At 43.3% G+C, this 18,588-nt stretch overlaps 1 long non-coding RNA gene across 3 annotated transcripts in view; it reads left to right on the forward strand.

Annotated features, from left to right (window-relative positions):
* Positions 1–18,588, forward strand: part of LOC126994765 (uncharacterized) — a 35,627-nt gene that overhangs the window by 15,765 nt on the left and 1,274 nt on the right. The window contains exons 1-3 of one of the 3 annotated variants that reach the window (XR_007749563.1): positions 3,663–3,840; positions 5,604–5,692; positions 10,290–10,444. This is a non-coding gene — a long non-coding RNA (uncharacterized LOC126994765). Of the gene's footprint in view, positions 1–3,662; positions 3,841–5,603; positions 5,693–10,289; positions 10,445–18,588 lie in introns of those variants that run through there. The other 2 variants (XR_007749564.1, XR_007749565.1) reach the window with 2 other exon arrangements.

Below are 18,588 nucleotides of genomic sequence, written 5' to 3' on the forward strand. Positions count from 1 at the left end.
GAGAGAGAGAGAGAGAGAGAGAGAGAGAGAGCCTTGTCAGTGTGTGTGTGTGTGTGTGTGTGTGTATTTTGTTTTCTTTCTTGATTTTTTTTCATTTCTTTCAATTTCTCAAATCACTGAAATGAATAACAGAGAAGCTCAAATTAGGTCATACACAGGTCATGTCAGGTGCTTGTGAAGGTCACCATGGGTCCCAAGGTCATGTGTGTGTGTCTGCAGTGCCTGACTGTGATCCACAAGGGCAGTGCCGGTGTGGTGTCAAATCTCATCCCTCCGTTGTATTCCATCCAATCCTGATCTGCACCTGCGTGGGCTTTGTTGTTTGTCCATGTCCCTCCCTGCACTGTGTCCTAATTTCTCTCACACACACACACACACACACACACACACACACACACACACACACACACACACACACACACACACACACACACACACAGCCCACCCTTGATCTTGTGGCTGTCCTTCTGTCTCCTCACAGTGTTCTTCTGGCTGAAGGTCAGGTTTATGGGACACTCTCCAGCCAACAGTGGCTGAGCCACGGATTCCAGGCCAGCCTGGAATGTGGCAATTTTTCAAGCATAGGATCAAAAGTAAGCTGTGTATAAACCACTGGAAGACACTGCACTCAAGGAAAGGGACAAAATAGCAAAGCCCGCAGATCAGTATGGGATGGGATTTGACACGACACTGGAAGTCTGGAGGTGACTTTGGGGCCACTTATATAATGCCTTAAAGTGACTGTGTGTGTGTGTGTGTGTGTAGTGGTGGTGTTTTTGTAGCTTATTATTATGATTTATTATTTTTTTGTTATTGTTATTGTTAATAATATTTTTATTATTGTTTTTGTTGACATTACTATTCCTTTTTCCTTGTTGTGTTTTCTTTCTGCCTGGGCTGGGGTGTGAACCCTGGCCTGTGTGGACTCAGCCCGGCACGCTGTCCACTGCATGGCATGGCATGTGATGTACCAATGAGGGGCCATAACCATGTATCTTATGGGCCATTTTCCTTCTTATACTGCCTCATGACTTGCTCTGCCTTTACCAGAGTGATAACTGCTGAACAAGCTACTTACAGGCCGGTTTACCTCTTACATTATCTTCTGACCTATTGTAACTCTGTCTACCCACACAGGATTACCAGAACAGGACTAACTTCTGGGCATGACATTGTTGTGGCTTAACTAAGCTGCTTTCTTTCACCCCTTCACTGGCAAGCTCTGGAACAGCCTCCACCTATTGCCTGTGACTTGAACTTCCTCAGGAGCAAGACACCGACACCTTGTGCTGTCCAAACCCCTTATGCAAGAGTTAACCAGCATCTTCATTCTTTCATCCTTGTGCTGTCCAAACCCCTTATGCAAGAGTTAAGCAGCATCTTCAATCTATCATCCTGGTTCTTCATTCTGTCATCCTTGTGCTGTCCAAACCCCTTATGCAAGAGTTAAGCAGCATCTTCATTCTTTCATCCTTGTGCTGTCCAAACCCCTTATGCAAGAGTTAAGCAGCATCTTCATTCTTTCATCCTTGTGCTGTCCAAACCCCTTATGCAAGAGTTAAGCAGCATCTTCATTCTTTCATCCTTGTACTGTCCAAACCCCTTATGCAAGAGTTAAGCAGCATCTTCATTCTTTCATCCTTGTGCTGTCCAAACCCCTTATGCAAGAGTTAAGCAGCATCTTCATTCTTTCATCCTTGTGCTGTCCAAACCCCTTATGCAAGAGTTAAGCAGCATCTTCATTCTTTCATCCTTGTGCTGTCCAAGCCCCTTATGCAAGAGTTAAGCAGCATCTTCATTCTTTCATCCTTGTGCTGTCCAAACCCCTTATGCAAGAGTTAACCAGCATCTTCATTCTTTCACCCCCTTTGCTGGTGAACTCCTGAACAGCTTTCCTTGGTCTGTATTCCCTGCTGGCCATGACTTGGCCTCTTTCACAAGGAGAGTACCAGGACACCTCTCCTCCCGAGATTGATGTACTTCTTTTGGCCTCTCTTTTGTTGGAGCAGCGTCTAGCGGGCTTGTTTGTTGTTGTTTTTGTTCATTGCCCTTGAGCTGCCTCCCTTGCTGTACAAAAGATGATAGCGGTTTGCCAGTGGCTGTGTTTCTGAGGCTATGAAAAGCCAGGCATTGGCATGAGGATTTGGCCAAGAAAATCCCAGACACTGGTAGAGAAGCCTTCATTTGGGGTCAGGCGTGTATCACATTGTGTGTCATGGGAAGGTTGGCTTCACTTTACAAACAGTTAATTTTAAGAACAACATTTAGGAACCAATTGGGTAAAGGTTCCATTGAAGTATTTCTTTTCTGCCCACTTCCCATTTTGTGGTGTTTTCTTCTTAAGTTCATATGAGTGTTTGTTTTGAGGCCTCATTGAATTGTGCCAATGAACAATAACCATAGCACTGCACGGCTTCCTGTACATCAGGTGACTGGGGGAGAGAGAGAGAGAGAGAGAGAGAGAGAGAGAGAGAGAGAGAGAGAGAGAGAGAGAGAGAGAGAGAGAGAGAGAGAGAGAGAGAGAGAGAGCATGGAAGAGAGGGACGATTAAGAAAATAAAAATAAAAATAAAATAATGACGGAAAAATAGAAGAAAAAGTAATAGAAAGAAAGAAAGGGAATGAGAGAGAGAGAGAGAGAGAGAGAGAGAGAGAGAGAGAGAGAGAGAGAGAGAGAGCAACTTTCTATAAATCAAAGTGAGGTCATTCCTTGTTGATTTATACCATAGGGTGCTGGCCATCATGTGTTTGAAGATATCCTGAATTTAGCCTAACATAATTTAACAAAACCCAGTCACTATAGGTCTTCACTCAGAAAACTCATCTATGCTTCCTTACTAATGAGACTTTCTATACAACAAAGTGTGGTTATTCCTGGTGGCAGTTTAGCCCTTCTCCTCTACCATGAACCTAAAATACCACTTTTAAATACCCAACTGATCTCCTTCTTTGGCCTTCTCTCCTCCTGAAGTTGATCTCCCCTGTGGCCTCTCATGCCTTTGCTGGAGCAGTGCTGGGCCTGGCTCCTGTTTTGCTGCCCTTATGTGCCTGCATTGCTGTAAAAAACTAAACTGTACCTCTTTTTATCCTTGAGACATGTTCCCTTTTCAGCTTCTCACTGTGTCCTCTCAGTCTCCTCCTCCACTCTGTCACAACCAGCTCCATTCTATGTATACACTGTCCAGTCCACCAGTTAATTATACAAAGCTATTACATCTCCTGTTCATCTTGTGTGTGTGTGTGTGTGTGTGTGTGTGGTACTTTTTTAGGTTTTCAGATTAAATAAGAAGTATGAGTGTGGCAATCTGTTTATGAAGGTGATTTTTTTTTAAGTAAGGGCAAGTTCTGTACAAACCCAGAGCACCAAAACACTCTCAGTAAGGGGCCAGGGACTATCTGGAGCACTCTGGGTAAGCACAGCAGTGTCCTGGACAGCAGCAGCCGGCCACTCCACCTGCAGGGAAAGGTGTGGCCTGTGGGTTATAAAGTCACTACTGGAGTACCTGTGTGCTGGGGGAGCACTCCAAGATGGCACGCCACTTACTTCACGGCCAACACTGACAGCCTACGTCTCATTCCTCCACTCTTATGCTTTCACCAGTGGTCTCCACAACTTTAAATATACAGGCTTAAACTCTAATGGCTCTGTGTTTCCGGCAGCTGAAGATCAGCAACAAGGAGATGACGGCACTGGACCAGAGGCTTGGGGCACTCCGGGAGGCTCTGCAGGACAAGGCCAAGGAAGCAAAGAGTGGCCAGGCTGTGAGACCGAGGCACAGAGAGCCAAGACGGCCGAGGGTTTATCAAGACTGACACCAACGTGACGGTCAAAGTGTTAGAGGTAAGAGTCTTACATGATGAAACATTGTGGAAGCCTTGCCAGAGTATACGGCCCCACAACATGTCCTGTAGCTTCTGAATGAGTGCCTTCAAGCTCTGGTGCTGGTGTTGCTGCCTCCCTTCCTTTGTTATGAGTGTTTCCATACTTACTGCTCAAGGTCTTCAACTCCAGCTCATCCCTGTGGCCTCCAACTCTCTAATTCAAGAGTTGTAGTGTATCTAATTCTTTCATTCCTTGACTGGTGAATAATTATCTAACTTCTTCTATATTTCCAAGCTCATCGCTGTGGCCTCCAACTCTCTACTTCAAGAGTTGTAGTGTATCTAATTCTTCCATTTCTTGACTGGTGAATAATTATCTAACTTCTGTATTTCCAAGCTCATCCCTGTGGCCTCCAACTCTCTAATTCAAGAGTTGTAGTGTATCTAATTTTTACACTTCTTGACTGGTGAATGATTATGTAACTTTTGCTGTATTTCCAAGCTCATCTTGGTTGCCTCCAACTCTTTACTTCAAGAGTTGTAGTGTATCTAATTCTTCCATTCCTTGACTGGTGAATAATTATCTAACTTTTGCTGTATTTCCAAGCTCATCTTGGTGGCCTCCAACTCTCTAATTCAAGAGTTGTAGTGTATCTAATTCTTCCATTTCTTGAACAACTTAATTTCTGGTATTCTAGCACTTAAGTACTGCCACTAAAAGACCTCTTGAACTATTAAATTTGATAGCCTCTTGGCATCTCCTAGTCTGAAAACTCACAGTCCTTTCTTCCTTCCCATGACCTAAACTTCTTCAGAATGGGAGTGCCAAAAGTCTTCCAGTCTCCCCTGTGGTACATTCCCTCCTCCCAGTCTTCATCACAGTCCTTTCTTCCTTCCCATGAGTTAAACTTCTTCAGAATGGGAGTGCCAAAAGTCTTCCTGTCTCCCCTGTGGTACATTCCCTCCTCCCAGTCTTCATCACAGTCCTTTCTTCCTTCCCATGAGTTAAACTTCTTCAGAATGGGAGTGCCAAAAGTCTTCCTGTCTCCCCTGTGGTACATTCCCTCCTCCCAGTCTTCATCACAGTCACCTTCTGTATAACGTCATGTTTTCCCATAGTGCTTACCTCCTGCCATGAAGAGTCCGGGTGCTCGAGAAGGCATCAGTTTTCTTCCTTTTCTTCTTCTTCTTCTTCTTCCTTCCTCTTCCTTCTTCCTTCTTCTGTCTGTTGTCACTTTCCAGGAACACCTTTGGCCAGGGTCTCGTTTCCGGGGACAAGCACGGAAGTTTTTTTTCTGTTTTTTTGTGTGTTTTTTTTCATTTATTTCTTTTATTATATTTTTTCTGATTTTTTCTTCATGTTTTCTCCTTCCTTTTTTTGTTTTTCTGATTTTTTCTTTTTCTTTCTTCATGTTTTCTTCATTTTTCTTCTTATTCTACTTTTCTTTCTACTTTTTCTTCTTGCTATTATTCGTGGTCTTTTTTTTGTTTTTATTTTGTTTCTTTTTCCTTTTCTTCTTCCTTCCTCCTTTTCTCCTTTTTCCAGGAACAACTTTGGCTACACTTGGAAAAGACTGTCACTCCCTACACTTGAACATCCCTAACGCTAAGTAACCCCTCAAGCCTCTCTCCTTCCCACCCAGCAACCAGATGGCGCCAGTGGTCTCATTACTGCTGCAAAAGACTGTACTTACACATCCACAATGACTAAGTAGCCCCTGAAATCATTATTTTTTTTCTACAGTGCTTAAGTAGCCCTGAAATCCCTCCTTCCCACCCCAGCACCCAGCTTAGGGAGAGGGTGCAGGCACCTTGCCAAATGCCTCGTTAGGCTTCTGGGAGATGCTGCCGTTGCTGCCACACACTCTAGGGTAGGTCTAAGGTCTTTGCAGGGTTGTAGAGCTTGCTGGAGGCTCTCATTATGTCTCTATCTGGTTCTCTGTGTGCTCTGGATTCTGAGGTCTTGGGTTGGCATTTTTGTTAGTGTTAAAAGGTTCTTATTTCATCTCTCCATCTTCTGACTTCTTTAACTTCTGGTAGTATGGTAGTATAGTAACTTCGGATAGTATTTCTGTTTAAGGTTCTAATCTCATCTCTCCACCTGGTTCTCTGTCTGCTCTGGGTTCTGTAGTTCTGGGGTTGGCATTTTTGTTAGTTAAAGGTTCCATCTCTCCATCATGTTCTCTGTTTATCCTTATTTCTTTAACTCCCGGGCTGTTAGTATTGCTTTTTGAGGGTTTAATTTCATCTCCAGCTGGTTCTCCGTCTGTTCTGGGTTCTATAGTTCCTGGTTGTCATTCTGTTAGTTTAAAGGTTCCAACTCTCCATCATGTTCTCTGTTTATCCTTATTTCTTTAACTCCTGGGCTGATAGTATTGCTTTTTGAGGGTTTAATTTCATCTCTCCAGCTGGTTCTCCATCTGTTCTGGGTTCTATAGTTCCTGGTTGTCATTCTGTTTGTTTAAAGGTTCCAACTCCATCTCTCCATCATATTCTCTGTTTCTCCTTATTTCTTTAACTCCTGGGCTGTTAGTATTGCTTTTTAACGTTCTAATTTCATCCGTTCATCTAAATTTCTATCTGTTCTGGGTTCTATAGTTCCTGGTTGTCATTCTGTTAGTTTAAAGGCTCCAACTCTCCATCATGTTCTCTGTTTCTCCTTATTTCTTTAACTCCTGGGCTGATAGTATTGCTTTTTGAGGGTTTAATATCATTTCTCCAGCTGGTTCTCCGTCTGTTCTGGGTTCTATAGTTCTGGGGTTGGCATTTTTGTTAGTTTAAAGTTTCCAACTCTCCATCATGTTCTCTGTTTCTCCTTATTTCTTTAACTCCTGGGCTGATAGTATTGCTTTTTGAGGGTTTAATATCATTTCTCCAGCTGGTTCTCCGTCTGTTCTGGGTTCTATAGTTCTGGGGTTGGCATTTTTGTTAGTTTAAAGTTTCCAACTCGCCATCATGTTCTCTGTTTATCCTTATTTCTTTAACTCCCGGGCTGTTAGTATTGCTTTTTGAGGGTTTAATATCATCTCTCCAGCTGGTTCTCTGTCTGTTCTGGGTTCTATAGTTCCTGGTTGTCATTCTGTTAGTTTAAAGGTTCCAACTCTCCATCATGTTCTCTGTTTCTCCTAATTTCTTTAACTCCTGGGCTGATAATATTGCTTTTTTAGGGCTTAATTTCATCTCTCCAGCTGGTTCTCCATCTGTTCTGGGTTCTATAGTTCCTGGTTGTCATTCTGTTAGTTTAAAGGTTCCAACTCTCCATCATGTTCTCTGTTTCTCCTTATTTCTTTAACTCCTGGGCTGTTAGTATTGCTTTTTAAGGTTCTAGTTTCATCTCTCCAGCTGGTTCTCTGAGTGGCCTGATGTCTGCACTTCCTGGGCTGGTATTCTTTCACTTCTGAAGGCTCTAACTCAGTCTGTTCATCTTGTTCTCCGTTTGCCGTGACTTACACACCTCCCAGGCTGGCACTGTGATACTGTTAAGTGTTTCATAGTTGTCTGAGCCTTTTGGTGAACCTCAACTGGGTTTGGACTCTCAACCGCTTTCCCGATATCACCTCTTGGCCTCTGCTGCTACCCCTCCCTTCCCTTTCATATCCTTCCCTTTTCCTCCCATTCCCTTTGTGTTACCCTTCTCTTCCATTTTTTTCCTTCCCATCCTTTCACTTCCCTTCCCTTCCATATCCTTCCCTTCTCTTCCCATTCCCATTGAGTTACCCTTCCCTTCCATTTCCTTTCCTTCCCATCCTTTCCTTCCCTTCCCATCCTTTCCTTTCCCTTCCTGCCCTTACCTTTCCCTTCTCTTCCCATCCCTTTCCTTTCTCATCCATTCTCTTTCCATCCCATCCTTTTCCCTTCTCTTCCCATCCCATCCTTTTCCCTTCTCTTCCCATCCCATCCTTTACCTTTGATTTCCTTTCCTTTCCTATCCCATCTCTTCCCATCCCATCCTTTTCCCTTCTCTTCCCATCCCATCCTTTACCTTTGATTTCCTTTCCTTTCCTATGCCTTCTCTTCCCATCCCATCCTTATGCCTTCTCTTCCCATCCCATCCTTATGCCTTCTCTTCCCATCCCATCCTTATGCCTTCTCTTTCCATCCCATCCTTTTCCCTTCTCTTCCCATCCCATCCTTTTCCCTTCTCTTCCCATCCCATCCTTTTCCCTTCTCTTCCCATCCCATCCTTTCCCTTTGATTTCCTTTCCTTTCCTATCCCATCTCTTCCCATCCCTTTCCCTTCTCTTCCCATCCCATCCTTTCCCTTTGATTTCCTTTCCTATCCCATCCCTTTCCCTTCTCTTCCCATCCCATGTTTTCCCTTCTCTTTTCTTCCCTTTCCTTACATTCTATTTTCTTTCCCTACCTTTCTTCCCATCCCTTCCCCTCCCCTCCCTTCCTTACCCTTAACCATCCTTACCCTTTCCTTCCATCCTTCCTTCCCTTCCTTCCCTTCCTCCTCCCTCCCTCCCCTTCCTGTCTTACCCCAGTACCCACAGTTACCTAACACCTCTGAGCATAATAATATTAACTCCATTTCCACATAATATTTGAATCTCAATACATATTCATGGATAACTTAACACTGACTGGCCTGGAGGACTGGACTGTGATAGTAATTAAATTATTTAGGTCTCACAAGCTTATACAAGTACTAATAGTGATTTAGTCCAGCAGTTACAAGGCTTAGTGGTAGTTAAAACAGTCCTGCCATATGGTTTTCAAGGGCTGGGAGCTTGTTTGTTGCTTGTGAGTGAGAGAAAGAGTTGTCAATGTATTTCTCACAAGCTTATACAAGTAGTAGTGATTGTAGCCCAGCAATCACAAGGCTTCGTGGTAGTTAAAACAGTCCTGCCATATGGTTTTCAAGGGCTGGGAGCTTGTTTGTTGCTTGTGAGTGAGAGAAAGAGTTGTCAATGTATTTCTCACAAGCTTATACAAGTAGTAGTGATTGTAGCCCAGCAATCACAAGGCTTAGTGGTAGTTAAAACAGTCTTGCTATATGGTTTTCAAGTGCTGAGAATGAGCTTGTTCTTTGCTTAAGAAAGTCTCTCTCTCTCTCTCTCTCTCTCTCTCTCTCTCTCTCTCTCTCTCTCTCTCTCTCTCTCTCTCTCTCTCTCTCTCTCTCTCTCTCTCTCTCTCTCTCTCTCTCTCTCTCTCTCTCTCTCTCTCTCTCTCTCTCTCTCTCTGTGTGTGTGTGGTCATCATGGGTCCCAAGGTCATGTGTGTGTGTGCAGTGCTTGACTGTGATCCACAAGGGCAGTGCCGGTGTGGTGTCAAATCTCATCCCTCTGTCGTACTCCATCCCATCCTGATCTGCACCTGCGTGGGCTCTGCTGTTTGTCCATGTCCTTCCCTGCACTGTGTTCCAGGCCAGCCTGGAATGTGGCAATTTTTCATGAACACCAGCATAGGATCAAAGGTAAGCTGTGTATAAGCCATTGGAAGACACTGCACTGAAGGAAAGGGACAAAATAACAAAGCCCGCAGCTCAGGATGGGATGGAATTTGACGGAGGGATGAGATTTGATGCCACACTGGAAGTCTGGAGGCGACTTTGGGGCCACTGGTATAGTGCCTTAAAGTGACTGTGTGTGTGTGTGTGTGTGTGTGTGTGTGTGTGTGTGTGTGTGTGTGTGTGTATTTACCTAGTTGTATGTATGTGTGTGTGTGTGTGTGTGTGTGTGTGTGTGTTGTGGTGGTGTCTTTTTAGCTTATTATTTCTAATCATTTATTCATTTTTATTTTTGTTGTTATTATTTTTATTAATATTTTTATTATTTTTGTTGTGGGTGTGAACCCTGGCCTGTGTGTGGACCCAGCCCGGCACGCTGGCCACTGCACGGCATGGCATGTGATGTACCAATGAGGGGCCATAACCATGTATCTTATGGGCCATTTTCCTTCTGCTGCCTCATGACTTGCTTTGCCTTTACCAGAATGATAACTGCTGAACAAGCCACTGAGTATGTTATTGTGGGAGCATAACTTAATTAAGAGGCCAATTTGCCTCTTACATTATCTTTTGAGCTGTTTTAACTCTGTCTAGCCACACAGGATTACCAGAACAATAAATACTTGACTAACCTCTGGGCATGACATTGTTGGGGCATAACTAAGCTTCTTTCTTTCACCCCTTCACTGGCAAGCTCTGGAACAGCCTCCTCCTGCCTGTGACTTGACCTTCCTCAGGAGCAAGACACCTACAGTGGAAGGAAATTGAGCCTCTGTCCTGTTTTCTTCTGCTACATCGGTGCACAGCGGGCTGATTTGTCATCTGTTCTTTTTTTCCCCATGAACTGCTTGTGTAAACATACCTTACAGGCTTGTGTGTCCCTTGTTCTACCATGGAGTGGCTTGTAACACCTTTCCCTTCCCTACAGGACTGCCAGAACCATAACAGTACTGCCAGGCTTGTGTGTCCCTTGTTCTACCATGGAGTGGCTTGTAACACCTTTCCCTTCCCTACAGGACTGCCAGAACCATAACAATACTGCCGGGAGGGTCATCGGGAAGGCGTGTTCACCTGCTGCCAGATGTGCTCCACCTCAAGTGTGCCGGCATAAAGGAGCCGGAGGAGGAGGGGAGTGCCATGCCGTCATACAGGAAGAGAACACGGAGAACAGGTGAGTGCCAGAGAGAGAGAGGAAGAGCAGGAGGGGGAGTGAGTGGGAGAGACAGTATTTCAAATTCTAGACCACTCAGATGTCATAATTATACTCTAAATCTAATTCATGTAGCCAACAAAAGATATTACATGACCACAGTATTCGAGAGAGAGAGAGAACAAATTTGCAGCCTTTTTTCTGTTATATATCATTAGTAGAACATACTAATCAAACTACAGTCCTATAGCTTTACTTTCTTGTCTATCTAAAGCTTTTGAATCAATCCTTAACCGGAAGATTCAAAAGCACCTTTCCACTTCTGACCTTCTATCTGATCGCTAGTATGGGTTCCGCAAGGGGCGTTCTACTGGTGATCTCCTAGCCTTCCTAACTGACTCTTGGTCATCCTCTCTAAGCCGTTTCGGTGAAACCTTTGCTATTGCGCTGGACATATCAAAAGCTTTTGATAGGGTCTGGCACAAATCTTTGCATTCCAAACTATCCTCCTACGGTTTCTATCCTTCTCTCTGTACCTTTATCTCCAGTTTCCTTCCTGACCGTTCTATTTCTGCTGTGGTAGACGGTCACTGTTCTTCCCCTAAACCTATTAACAGTGGTGTCCCACACGGTTCTGTCCTATCTCCCACTCTCTTTCTGTTGTTCATTGATGACCTTCTTTCCAAACCGAACTGTCCTATCCATTCCTACGCCGATGATTCCACTCTGCATTACTCAACTTCTTTTAATAGAAGACCCACCCTACAGGAACTTAACGATTCAAGGCTGGAGGCAACAGAACGCTTAGCCGCAGACCTTACGTATTATTTCCGATTGGGGCAAGAGGAACCTGGTGTCCTTCAACGCCTCAAAAACACAGTTTCTCCACCTATCCACTCGACACAATCTTCCAAACAACTATCCCCTATTCTTTGACAACACTCAGCTATCATGCCTCCCCTCCTCCCACGGCCCCGCTGCACACTACTTTCTACTCATGCTCATCCCTATACTGTCCAAACCCCTTATGCAAGAGTTAACCAGCATTTTCACTCTTTCATCCCTCACGCTGGTAAACTCCGGAACAATCTTCCTTCATCTGTATTTCCTCCTGCCTACGACTTAAACTCTTTCAAGAGGAGGGTATCAGGACATCTCTCCTCCCGAATTTGACCTTGCTTTTGGACACCTCTTTTGTTTCTTTTTTAGGAGCAGCGTGTAGCGGGGTTTTTTTTTTTTTTTTTTTTTTTTGTGTGTGTGTGTGTGTGTGTGTGTGTGTGTGTGTGTGTGCCCTTGAGCTGACTCCTTTGTTGTAAAAAAAAAATACGTACATACATACATAAATGCATATAGCAGTAATACATTAATCCCAGGTCATATCATATTGGCCAGTTATAAGACTATTTAGGTGTATCATAGAATGGAAGTAACACTATCAGACCCAGTGCATAGTCAGGCCAGAGCAAGACCTTACTATTAAAATCCTCACCAGTTGGCTCACACAATCCTTAACATTAAGTAGTTTATGTGCCGGAGAGGTGCACTTGAGGGAGTGTTTATAGAAGGGAAACACTGCATACCAGACATAGCCAGGCCCCCTTGCTGACTAAAATTATGTAACAAAACCGTCTCTAATTTGTCTCCACAGTCTAGTACAGTCGGCGCAATTGAAAATGTCGCGAGATGCGGCAGACTTAACAACAAAGACTAAACAATAAAAAATGTAAAAAAAAATAGTACTTACCAAGCTCTAGTAGCGTGTAGGCATCCCTTTACGTTTAATGCACTCATTAAGGCGTATAGGAAGGGAACTGGCAAGGTTTTTTAGAGTATCAGGGTTAATTTCCTCCCATTCCTTCCTGATTGCTGCCTTCAGCCGGGTTACCGATGAGGTGTCTGCTTGTCGTAATTTCCGTTTCAAAATGGCCCACAGATTTTCTATTGGATTTAAATCAGGTGAGTTACCTGGCCAATCACTGAAGAATGGAATGTCACAGTCTGTGAGCCACCGAGTCACATCCTTGGCAGTGTGACAAGGTGCACCGTCTTGCATGAAGAAGTCGGCCCACACATGTCAAAAGAGTCTGGTAGGTGGTCACATAAGAGCTCAAGTAATTGTTTTTGTTGACAGTCACATTTTGAGGGAAAATACAAGGTCACCAATGCTGTGATATGAAAACATCCCCATACCATCACTTTGTCTGGGTGTTTCACGACGCCTCTCGTGTACTTGGGGTCAATGGGTCGCTGCCTCTGGGCCGGTACACTCTGCCAGACAGGTTGCCGGTTACACAGAACATGGCCTCATCGCTCCAGAGCACTACGCCACTTAACGACATCCCATTCTTTGTATTTCTTGGCAAAAATAAGTCTGTTTCTCCTTTGTCGTTCTGTCAGCTCGGGTTTAGGCAGCGGCCGGTGAGAGAGGTACTGCAGGTCGTCGTGAATGTAATGCTGCACCGTTCTTAAACTGACAGAAGCAAGTAAATTAGGATTGCCTTGCTGTATTTCTTTAGCTGTAAGGCGTGGATTAACCTCCAGCTGACGTCTGATAACATTTAAAGTCCGTTGGTTAATTTGTTTTGCTTTGCCAGGGTGCTCCTTGTGCCCTGGTAGTGAGACACCTCCACCATCGAGAAATCTTTTCACCCAGCGTTGCACAGTTCTAAGGTTAACACCAGCACTATTTGAAATATCCTTTAGTGGCTTTCCGGCCTTGTAGAGGGCCACTATCTCTGCGATTTTGTCACTGTTAATTTGAGGTCTTGCAGCCATTGTTGTTGGAATAGGAGTGTAACATTAGACGAGTGACGGGAAAAAACACAGGAAAATCGATCATTTCCCAATGCGGTAACCGCCTCTCATCACTCAGTGACAGACACTGAGTTCAAGGTCATCTGTCAATCTTGGCGCCAATTAGCTGCCAGATGTTCAATAACCATGCGGCAAGTGGCGGTTTAACCTAGAGAGGAGCGTAATTTGAAATACTAGTAGAGATGATGAATCGTCTCGCTATCGGATGTTAACGCTTCATCGCGACATTTTCAATTGCGCCAACTGTAGAATGTTAAGCAATTTATGTGCCAGAAGGATTATATTTGCCATGATAGGAGGGAAATAATACTACCAGCCCCAGTGCATGGTCAGGCCAGAGGAGGAAGATTTGCTGACTAAAATGATGTAGCAAATCTTCACTAATTTGTCTCCAAGATCTAAAATGTTAAGTAATTTATGTGGCAGAAGGATTATATTTACCATGATAGGAGGAAAATAATACTACCAGCCCCAGTGCATGGTCAGGCCAGAGGAGGAAGATTTGGTGACTAAAATGATGCAGCAAAAGCCTCACTAATATGTCTCCAAGGTCTAAAAGGTTGATCAAAGCAAGCTGTGGCCAGACAAGGCACAGAATTAACCAAGATTGCCGTGGCTGACTTGTCCCTCGAGGAAATGTGGGGGAGCAAGAATTTTATGTGAACTGAAGACTGGGGGATATACAACACTAATTACTGGTGGAGAACATTACCTAAAAATGTCATGGCGAGCTTGTTAATGTTGTTGTATTAGCTACTGGCTGAAGGAACTGTGGGAGAGCAAGATTTGTACGTGATTTATACGTGAACTAAACACTGGGCAGTAAAGGTCACAAATGATGCAGTTAGAGATTTAATGAAGTCAGAAGTAAATGGGCAGCTTGTTAACTAATGAAGCTACTGTGCTGTGACGAGATAGTATTTTTTTTTATTTATTTATTTATTTATTTATTTATTTATTTATTTTTTTTTTTTTGCCTATAGCTCCCATGGGCTTTCTTCATGGGCCTGGTGGTTGGCCCAAGCCCGCCATGGTGCAGGCAATTTTCATAGTGGCGCCATTTATTCTTGGCTCATGCTGCCCCCCAGAACTCATTCTTGATTCACTTGGATAAGAACATAAGAACATAAGAACGCAGGAGTCTGCAAGAGGCCGGTAGGCCTGTACGAGGCAGCTCCTTTGACCCTAAGCTCCCGTGTATCTAATCCCACCTAATATCGCTGTCCATGAATTTATCTAGTCTATTTTTTAATGTGACAATTGTATTGGCACTCACCACATGACTGCTAAGCCTATTCCACTCATCCACCACCCTGTTAGTAAACCAATTTTTGCCTATGTCCCTGTTGAATCTGAATTTATCCAGTTTAAACCCATTACTTCGTGTCCTACCCGGTTCTCTTACCAACAAAACCTTATGAATGTCTCCCTTATTAAAGCCCTTCATCCATTTATAAACCTCGATCATGTCTCCGCACCCGTCGCCTTTCTAGAGTATGCTAGTTTTTCTGTTTGAGTCTTTCCTCGTATGGCAAGTTTCTCACACACTGTATCATCTTAGTCATCCTCCTCTGCACCGATTCTAACATTTTGATATCCATTCTATAGTAGGGTGACCAGAACTGAACCGCATAGTCAAGATGAGGTCTAACTAATGCTAAATATAGTTTGAGGAAGACTTTGGGGCTTCTGTTGCTTACGCTCCTTGAAATAAATCCCAGTACCCTATTAGCTCGATTTCTAGCTTGAATGCATTGTGCCCTTGGACGGAGATCAGAGCTCACTAAGACCCCTAAATCCTCGCACCCAGACCTGCTTATGAGAGTGTCATTTAAGCAATAGATATGTGAGGGTTGTTCCTACCAACACTCAGAATACTGCACTTCCCTACATTGAACTCCATCTGCCATATATCCGCCCAGTCATATCCATGATCCTTGATCATCAATCTGTTGAGTTCACCTTGGAGAATACTAGCGTCCTGATCCGACTCAATTACTCTACCGATCTTGGTATCATCTGCAAATTTACTAACATCACTACTAATTCCTGTGTCTAAGTCATTGATATAAATAATAAACAAAAGTGGACCTAATACCGAACCTTGTGGGACCCCACTCGTAACACATCCCCAGTCAGATCTTTTACCATTGATTTGCACTCTTTGCTTCCTATTGCTAAGCCACGCCTTGACCCAGTTCAAAACTTTACCCTCTACTCCGTGAGCCTGTAATTTAAGCAACAGTCGTTGGTGAGGAACTTTGTCAAACGCTTTACTAAAATCAAGATAGATTACATCATAATTTTCATCTCTGTCAACCGCCTCAAATACTTTATTGTAGAAGGACAAGAGATTGGTGAGGCATGACCTACCTTTTGTGAACCCATGCTGCGAGTCGTGAATTAAGCTATGTTTCTCTAAATGCTCCCGAATGTTCCTGGCTATTATGGACTCCAGCATCTTCCTATAACCGATGTTAAGCTAATTGGGCGATAGTTTGAAGCAACTGACCTGTCCCCTTTTAAAAATCGGCGTCACATTAGCTACTTTCCATAGGCTCGGCACATAGTATTTACCGACATCTTAAAGATGTCGGTTAGTGAATCACTGATTATATCACCTAACTCCTTTAATACCCTCAAATATCCCGTCAGGACCTGGCGACTTGTTCTTCTTAAGCTTATCTATCTCATCCTGAACTACTTGCCTGGTAATGATTATATCCCTCAATTTATCGCCATCCCCGCCCTCGTACACCTGAACTCTTTCCGGTATAGTCGTTCGATCCTCCTGTGTGAATACTGAAATGAAGTAGTCGTTCAACAATGTGCTCATATTTTCGTAATTTTCTACTAGCTCCCTGTGTTTGTTTTCAGCGGTCCAATTTTTCCCGTGTTTTGTTCTATACATCTGAAAGAAGCCCTTAGGATTACTTTTCGCCTCATTTGCTACTTTGATCTCATAGTTCTTTTTTGCTATCCTGGTGTTTTCTTAACTAATCTAGATAGTTCGACGTACCGGCCCCTGAGATGTGTTTCCCCATTCTTTATTTTCTGATAAATTCCTTCTTTAACCCAATCTCGTGTTTTAGTCCACAGGTCATCCACTTAGGATCATTGTTTTCTTTTCTAAGTGTTCGCTGTGGTATATGCTGTTCTTGCCCCCTACTATTACTCTAACTAAATTATTGTGAACATTTCTACCTGGTTCTCTGGCTCTCAATCCGCAGTTCTGGCCCTCATGAATCCCTAAATTATCCCAGTTTACCCCTTCAAGATGTCTTCGCCTTCCTCAGCCCCTCGTAGTTTCCTCTAGAGTCCGGGTTGATGGGATGGGTGGTCTTCAGACAGCATGTAGTGGGTATGACACTCGCGACTCGGCGACAGGTGAAAAAAGTAGTAGTAGAGGGGGATTCAAACCCACGTCGTCCAGCACGTGGTGAATGCAGGGCCCCACACACTAACCACTCAGCCACTGCCTACCTTTGTGAAAGTAATATAAGAAGAAATTAGGTTAGTTTACATAGGAGAAAATAGGGAGGAGGTAAGATTACTTTGAGAACTGTCTGGCTGGCTTGTTAGTGGATCTGCTATGCTCTGACTAGCTCGCTGACTGACATTTTAAGGATTACTACATTTAATTAGAAAACAAAACAATGGAGCAGGGAGTGTGGTTATTTGAGAGCAGTCTGATCATGGTTTTGTTATGCTGTGACTACTAGCTGCATAAGGGAAGAACACACAGCCAAGATATATGTATGTACGTTCTCCTGGCATGGCACCCCAGTCCTGTCCCAGCCCCTAGCGGTAGAGGGGCTTGGACCCCACTGCCAGTGTGTGTGTTGGAAGATAAAACTGAGCTGAAGGGGAATGAAAGTACAGCACACAGCTTGTTTTAAGTGTCAAGTAGGTGTCAGAAGGCATGAGTTTGCTTCCTTCAACCCTATCTTGAGCTGAACACTCAGGCAGAGATTTATTCTGAGTAAACCTGAGCCATGTAAACAAAGGGGAAGGAAACACCAAGACCTTGTTTGTGTGGGAAGGAGGGTTGGAGGCATGAGATGGCTTCCTTCAACCTTATCTTGAGCTGAACACTGATGCAGAGATTTATACTGAGTAACACCTGAGCTATGTAAACAAAGGGGAAGGAAACACCAAGACCTTGTTTGTGTGGGAAGGAGCTGTTGACTTTCCACAACATCAACTCCATCATAGAGGGATTTATATGAAGTCATAGCAACAAAGGGGAAAGAATATTTACCACACAGAGCTAGTGTTAAGAGTCCTGTGTACTGTTGTGCTGAGGTGGTGTCAGCTGCATGAGCTCCCTCCCTTCCATTAAAACATTCAAGCAGAACACACACACATAGATTGTTTCTCTGCATCAGGGGCTTCAGAATGCACTCAGTAACCTCAGACCTAGCCAGTGACCTCAGAGCTGTGGTATGAAGGCAGTAAGCAGCATCTGTGTGTGATTTGGTATAGTCTGGCTCAGCTTAACGTGTGGGTGTGGGGGGGTTCAGCGTAAGGGTCCCCTTGTATGGCACTGCCGCGTGTCTCCTAGCCCGCGACGTAGAAATGTTCTAATATAAGTAAAACCATGACAAATATGATCAGCAAATATGTATACACATTTAATCTTAGTATTATAACATATGAAAGAACAGTTAACTTATTATGGATAAGATATTGATAAGCATATAAAGAAATGTGGCATATATTTTTTAGTGTTGCTAAAAAAAAATGCTATACTTATTATTGAGTTTCCCTCACGTTTTGGGATGTGTACGTAGTTTCACAATTATATTTAGATTATATCGTGAGGGAATGTATGCTAAGATAAGCTGACATAAGTAAGAAAAAAAAAAAAAATATATATATATATATATATATATATATATATATATATATATATATATATATATATATATATATATATATATATATATATATATATATATATATATATATATATATATATATATATATATATACGCTGGACTCCCAGATCACCTGGCACCTTACAGCCACAGTTTAAGATGAGTCTTACTATAGTGTTGCTAAGATGAGGCATGTGCTAGACGCTGTGTGGGTAAGTGAGATCATGAATGTCTTTAGTGTAGTCAGAAAACCTTCAGGAGGAGGGAGGAATACCAGGTAACCTTATTCCAGACTTTCATTTAGGTGTTTTGTGGCCGTGAAAAGCTGTGTAGGTAAATGAGATCATGAATTAGTTTGGTTTAGTCAGAAATACCTTATTCCAGACTCATTTAGGTGCCTTAATTGTGTCTGTGAAAAGATGTGTGGGGAAATGAGATAAGGGCCTTTTTTTTTTTACAGCTAAGGAAATA

Source organism: Eriocheir sinensis, unplaced genomic scaffold (genome assembly GCF_024679095.1).
Source record: "Eriocheir sinensis breed Jianghai 21 unplaced genomic scaffold, ASM2467909v1 Scaffold87, whole genome shotgun sequence".
Taxonomy (NCBI): Eukaryota; Metazoa; Arthropoda; class Malacostraca; order Decapoda; family Varunidae; genus Eriocheir; species Eriocheir sinensis.